Source organism: Nelumbo nucifera, chromosome 3 (genome assembly GCF_055504915.1).
Source record: "Nelumbo nucifera cultivar China Antique chromosome 3, China Antique-T2T, whole genome shotgun sequence".
NCBI lineage: Eukaryota > Viridiplantae > Streptophyta > Magnoliopsida > Proteales > Nelumbonaceae > Nelumbo > Nelumbo nucifera.
Genome location: NC_142651.1, coordinates 83,088,138 through 83,095,454, shown reverse-complemented (window position 1 = coordinate 83,095,454; position 7,317 = coordinate 83,088,138). Strand labels below are relative to the sequence as shown.

The following is a 7,317-nucleotide window of genomic DNA, read 5'->3' as shown; positions in this document are numbered from 1 at the left end:
ATGATATCATTGGAAAGCTAAGCAGCCCGACGATAGGGATGTAAGATAGCAGGATGGTTCTGAGGTTCCAACTGGTGAATGGGATATTATACCATCAACTAGCAGATGGGATTTGAACGAGGTGTTTAGGGCTGAGAGAAGCAGAGACAGTCCTGAATGAAACTCACAAAAATCACTATGGAGACACTAGCAACACTCTGTATAGGAAACTACAAAGGTTGGGATACTACTGGCCTGCGATGAAGTCAAACGCTACTAGGATACAACGCAATTGTGAAAGGTGTATATTGGAGGTCGATGGGAGAGAAAGCTTGGTCATAGTTGAGAAAGATTGGAGGAGCATGTACATAAGTTATTTAGAAGACAACACACTATCGATAGACCCAGTGATGAGAAGGAAGCTCCTAAGCAAAGCCAAGCAGTTCTGTCTCCATGAAGGAGTATTATACAGGAAATCCCATGTCGGAAAACCTCTGCAATGCTTGGCCGGCGAAGAGATTGAGGAATAGCTAGAAGCAGCCCATAGTTCTAAGCCTGCCCCACACCAAGGACAATTGGCCCTGTATAGCCACATTCTGCACCTAGGTTTCTACTGGTCCACCATGATGGAAGACACTCAAAAACACGTGTGCAGATGTCATAAGTGTGAAATACATGTTGAAAGGATACACAAACCTGCCAACAGTCTTCTTCCTATCATCACGCCTTAGCCTTTCCATACTTGGGGCATAGATCTCATAAGCAAAATCCACCCCCCTTCTAGAGGATATTGTTTCATCATAGTGGCCATAGCAAACTTCCTCAGGCAACATATAGTTCACCGGTTTGGAGTCCCGATGAGGATTTGTGCAGAAAACATAGCAAACTTCCTCAGGCAACATATAGTTCACCGGTTTGGAGTCCCGATGAGGATTTTGATAGACAATGGCCTCTCCATCAAGAACCAAGAAGTCTGGGACCTTCTAGGGTAGTATGGTGCAAGATTGGGAACGTCCACGATGTATTACCCACAAGGAAATGGCCAAGAAGAAGCCACCAATAAGACCCTAATGAGAATTTTGAGCAAAATGGTGGCCGATAACCAAAAGGATTGATTAGAGAAGCTATCAGAAACCCTCTGGGCTTATTGCACCACCTATTAGGAAAAGTGCACAAGCGATGCCTTATTCACTAGTGTACGGCCAGGAAGCAGTGCCACCAACAGAGATATGGGTGGTGTCCACTTGTGTAGCCTTTGTAATGGGGAAAAGGTTCAAGCTAGAAGACATGGATCAACTCCTCGTAGAAAAATTGGAGGGTATCGATGAAAGTAGGGAAAAGGCACTACAAAGGCAAATCAAATAAAAACAAGCCTTATGCACAAACTTTAATAGATTACTGAAACCCAAGAATTTTAGCGAAGGAGACAAGGTGCTCAAGACATCACTCCATGTCAGGCTAGGCAAGTCAGCAAGAAAATTTGCTCCAATGTGGGAAGGTCCATGTATGATCAAAGAGGCTCACTCATCTGGCTACTATGTATTACAAACCATAGATACAGAAGAATAGGATGAAACAATAAATGGCTACTGGTTGAAACCTTACTTTGAGTAGTATTGTACGAGATGTAATGCTACTATCTCATGTATTTGCTTCAAAGATATGTATCAAAGATATTATACAAGTATTCTTTCTTTATTTAGCATTCTCATGATATTGTATTTTGTTTACAAATAAATATGATGAGTTTCTGATGCATATGTTAACTGTCGTAACTTTGCAATAAAGTCTTCACTTTTTCTCAGTTCCGAGAATAAAGTTTCGATGTAATCATACACATTATCAATTGGTAACTACTTATTGCTACAGTGCTTTGATCAACATAACTTGTGTATTGACCCTTGATAATGTCTCTCGTATTCCCTTGTCTCCTGGCAATGCCAAGATTGCACTAAAATCCCCTAGTAACCCCAAGAAGGCTCTGTTCTGGCAGGTGCACTCTTACATACCCTGGTCCACCCAGGATGCCGCATGCTCCATGCGAAGGCCCTGTTCCTGAAGGTGCGCTCTTACATACCTTGGTCCGCCAGGATGTCGCATGCTCCATGCGAAGGCCCTATTCCGGCAAGTGCGCTCACACATACCCTGGTCTGCCAGGATGCTGCATGCTCCATGCGAAGGCCCTATTCCGACAAGTGCGCTCACACATACCTTGGTCTGCCAGGATGCCGCATGCTCCATGCGAAGTCTCTATTCTGGCAGTTGCGCTCACACATACCCTAGTCTGCCAGGATGTCGCATGCTCCATGCGAAGGCCCAGTTCTGGTAGGTGTGCTCTTACATACCCTAGTCCGCCATGATGTCACATGCTCCATGCAAAGGCCATGTTCCAACAGGTGCGCTCTTACATACCCTAGTCCGCCAAGATGCCGCATGCTCCATACGAAGGCCCTGTTCTGGCAGGTGTACTTTTACATGCCCTGGTCTGCCTAGGATGTCACATGCTCCATGCGAAACCCTGGCAACCCCAAACGCACTTACATCACCTCGTAACTCCAGGCTTGCATTTAGATTCCTTGGAAACCCTAGGAAGGCCCTAGGGGGCTTCACCAACATCAGGTATGATTATTATCTATCTTTCTCAATGTAGATACTTGTAAACACAATGACCCAAAAAGGGAAACAAACTTAAATCAGCTCACGTACAGACGACGGCTATAGTGGTGCAATGACTTAACCCAACTATTGATATCTTACTTGCGATGATCAATACACTAACCTACGAGGTCACAATGAAACTCTAACTTACACTAATTATTTATACTGGTTGAACCCCAATTGGTAGTGTTTCTGATGGTAAAATAACACTATTCATCTTTATCAGACAATCAGCGATAAGGCTTATTGCGCCTGGACCAACAATGCAAATACGTAGTGCCTTTCATCGTCAGTGGACACTTGCAACTTTTCTTTCTCAACGATGTTCAACACTCATGATGAGACTCCAAAAAAAGAGGCACGTACGATTTACTGTTTCTTATAGTGGTTTGGAATTAAAGACCACCTACACCCACAATTTGTCTCAAATTTTCATGCAAATCACTATGTGATGAAGTTTTATCACAAAATCGAGAATTTTTCTCTTTTAATGACGAAGTTATCTTATAAGTCGTGACAGAAGCCCTCTTATATGGAAGCTCTATAGGAAAAACTTCTCTTTCTATGGCATGATAATTATCTACCTATGTACACAACATTGCTTGGGACAACTCCTTCGCAACTGGTAGTATCTCAGACTTTCGAAGAACGACAAAAATTGACGGGTACCCAATTTCAATATTTGAAATCGATTAAATCCAATATTACCTAACAACCTACGAAGTGCCTTCAAACATAAGGCTGACGCTAGTAATTTCCTGTTTCTTAACAACGATTTAACACTTGCGCTGAACCCCAAACTAAGGAGCACTTGCACACCTTAGTAAGTCCCAAAGGACGCTTCAGCGACATCAAATAATAAAGGGCTCAGCCTCGAGCACCGATCATAACACCAATGCAGGGACTTAGGCACAATGATATTTGTCTTGGGAAGAAGTACTTCCACATGGAGAAGTCTAATTTTCATCCTTAGGTGCATATTAAGATGTTTTCATTATATTGAACTAACCTTATTGTAGTTTAGTAGGTGCTTGTTCACGATGGAGGTTCACAAAAAAACAATCAATTGCAGTTGACACGATTCGCAATAAAACATTGCAATTCTAATTCTGAATACTCTCACCATGGTAATTGTGCTAGACCTACAACTCAGAATCTCATCTATCATATCTCGATATGTACGACGCGATAATGTTTTCGATTTTCAGGATGGCACGGCCCGATGTTAACATACATAGAACATATTTTGGGAATTGGTCCTTTATCTATCAGTCCGGGATTAAGTTTTAAACAGTACTCATGTCCACACCCATTCGCGTTTGCAACAAAAAGTTGAAAAACACCCAACTCTCAGAACTTCCTCACACCATTTCAGCAATCACAACGAATTCCCAAACTCAGGAATACATACGATTCAGAACACCAACACAAAAGAGTTGCGACGATGGTCGCTTATAAACCTAGGTCCTGAGTAGGTGTACACACTGTCTCACAGAGTCACAAAATTCCATTAAAAATCGAAATACCTTTTATTTGCAATCAGACCCTAGAGGATATTGCTCAGCTCCTCGTAGCTAAAGACCTGTATGAAGAGGTGCCTGCGATGAAGCAGAACACGAATAGTCAGTACAACGAACCCAAACGCGACAGAATAGCATAATAGTAAAAACTAACAAACCTACGCTTACCTCTCGAACAGATTGGGGACCCCTGAAGTCTCCGCACTGGGTTGAGCGCCATCGACTTCAACGCGCTTTAGCACAAAAGACTACAAACATGTCAGCTATGGTAATATTACACACACGCTTTCAAATGCCTCAAAACAATAAAATAGCCTCGCTTACCAAATTCACTCCCTCAGATGGGCTGCCGGGACTTCCACTGCTGGCGGGTCACTGTCACTCCCCACTGACTGTAATGATAATAAAACAAACACGATTCAGACATTCCCACCAACAGCAATGCATGCAACAACAAAAAATAAAGGAGAGCAAAGGAATTTTTTTTCACAATGTAGGAACACGCTTTGGTCGATGAGGAGCCATCCTTTTCATCCGCCCACTCAAGAAGCGGATGCAAGTTACCTTAGCAGAGGGCGCCACCATAGTTAATTCGGTCGATTCCGTGACCGGCGCAGCTTTCTCCAGAGGTGGGGATGTTGGAGATTCCCTCCTACACTCGGTGTGGCATTCTTGTGCCTGTGATGAGGCCACATCCGACTTGAGAAACTGTGGCTCAACTGGAGTCTGAAAAGAGCGAGGCACCCTTGTAGACCTCGGCCTTTTCACAATGGGAGGATGATTGCTTTCTCCTTGCTCAAAAACTGTTTGCTTCCTCCCACACTTCGCCCCCACCTTCTCTACTGAATGGGATACAGTAGCAGACGGAATATCCCCCTGATTAGCAGCATGACCTACCGGGGGAGCCAACACATGTCGAGGATGGGAGTTCTTCCTTACAAGCTCCTGAAATCCCCCAAATAGCGAACAGAGATAAGAAAAATTGAGGGACTTACAATCTGGCACCCTCCTAAATCCTACGATGGGGAACCTCGCACAACTGGGAAAAGCGAGGTCATGGCAACGAACCCAGAACACGTCCTCGCTGGGAGACCTCAAAAACTGCCTGCCAATATCGTCGTAGCCAAACTGGCGCATCACCTTATCTGGACGGTATGTAGGGGTGTTAACGGACTTGTTTTGGGTTGGACTCCGTCCAAACTGTCCAATCTGTTCAAATTCCTGTTAATTTAGATTGGTTTCAACTCAAACCTGGTCCATTGACACCTATGTTCTTATCTTTATCAATGGACCAGATATTGGTTTTATCCAATATAAATTCAATATGCACGGACCAGGTCCAATCCAATATATCATATTGGTCCATCCAATCCATCCAAAATCCATTTGGATGGATTGGACGGACCAATAAGACATATTGAATTTGGACGGACTGGATGGACCAATATGATATATTGGATTGGACCTGGTCCATCCATAATGAATTTATATTGGATTAAACCAATATCTGGTCCATTGATAAGATAAGAACATAGGTGTCAATGGACCAAGTTTGAGTTGAAACCAATCTAAATTAACAAGAATTTGAACAGATTGGACAGTTTCTAGACCAGTCCAAAATGGTCCAAAATATTCATTGGACTGGATTGGACCAGTTCCATTTGTAATGGACTCACATTAGACTGGACTGGATTGGACCAAATCTAGTCCAATTGACACCCCTAACGGTATGCAGCCAATTGCGCTTTGCTAGTGTAGGTGGGGTAAGGCTTGTGTGAGGAGCGGTCTCTTTGAAAGACAGAGGAAGGCTCGTGAGCAGGGAAATGATGGTCTCTAGATTAAGGATGCAAAATCAAAGAGTTAGGGCGTACTTGGGAGTACTGGGTGACAAATGCTTAGGATTGGATGCCCCCCCAATATGAGGAGGACCTCTATTTATGGGGGAATCCCGAGACCCTAAAAGGTAGGGGATAAGGGCGTTTGATGACGTATCGAGAAAGGGGATATTTGATTCGCACATCCGTTCCTCGTTTGTTGGAGCACTGATGTTGTCGTACTCACACTTTCGTGGGTGCATTCGAGGAATTTACTATTATGGTAGAGGATGTCGCTGCTCTATTAGGGTTGCCCATTGGGGGTGTTGTGCCTGCTTAGCACCTTCAACACATCGAATTCATTCCCGTCGAATTGAGGTGGCTCTCTGACGAACTCCACAAAATTGCGGCTTACAAGGTTTGAGTGGATCAAACCAATGTGTGTGGGAAGATGCCATTGGATCCCTGGGTAGCATTCTGGTTCGAGTCTCATGGTGGGACAAACGTTATGGTACATGGTGCAAATACTCAATGCCACCTCGCTGCCTTTATCTTGTATATAGCTTCTCGATTTCTTTTCCTTGTTCTTCCTGACTGCGGCCTGCGGACAGTCCTAGTTCCGCTTGCCATTCTAGGCGCTAGTGGTCATTAGCTACCATTAGCTTCAATGTTCCTAGGCTACCTCTACGAGTAGATGGATGACACCATCCAACAGATAATGGATCCGGGTTGCAAGAGGTGTGTCAGTTATGTTTGTGCGCCATTTCTATGGATGTTCTATTGTGAGCACTTCGATCTCAGCGTCATACTCCGCTGTCTATCTCCCCTTCGAGTTGTCGTCGCCACTATGAGGGGGGATGAGTTCGAAGAAAAAGAATTTGAAGTCTATAAGAGTAAGCATTGGCTCCAAGACCCTAGGCACAGGAACTTTAGAATGAGCGAGATTAACATGAAGCTGGCCTCTCTTGATGGGATTGTTTGGAGGCCATATATTGAAGTTGTTCACCACGCTATGCCATTTTGTGTCGAGATGCCTGTTCCCGAGGGTGGTGACCAGCAATGCATGGTGGACATTGAAAGCCTTACCACGGGTGTAACGCGACTGGTGACATGGCCAGGTGTGGTGGTGTATCTCGATCGTACTGGCTGTAGGTATGTAGCGCTCACTCAGACTCTCAGAGAACACCAAACATCAAGATTAACACCACAAAAGTGCACGTGAGTAGCTCACAACGAACCCCCACAATAAGATGAACCCACGACACACCAACATCCTTGCAATAAACTCGCAATATGTATCACAATAATCACAATAAACTTGTAGTTCATCGGGTCAAGTTAGCGTC

General features: G+C 44.1%; 1 long non-coding RNA gene across 1 annotated transcript; it reads right to left on the bottom strand.

Annotated features, from left to right (window-relative positions):
• Nucleotides 1-3,916: 3,916 nt before the first annotated feature.
• Nucleotides 3,917-5,263, bottom strand: LOC148801416 (uncharacterized). Its single transcript, XR_016083641.1, has 4 exons — nt 4,722-5,263; nt 4,482-4,549; nt 4,326-4,390; nt 3,917-4,235 (listed from the first exon to the last, which is right to left on the bottom strand). It is a non-coding gene; the product is annotated as an uncharacterized LOC148801416 (long non-coding RNA).
• Between the last annotated feature and the right edge of the window lie 2,054 nt (nt 5,264-7,317).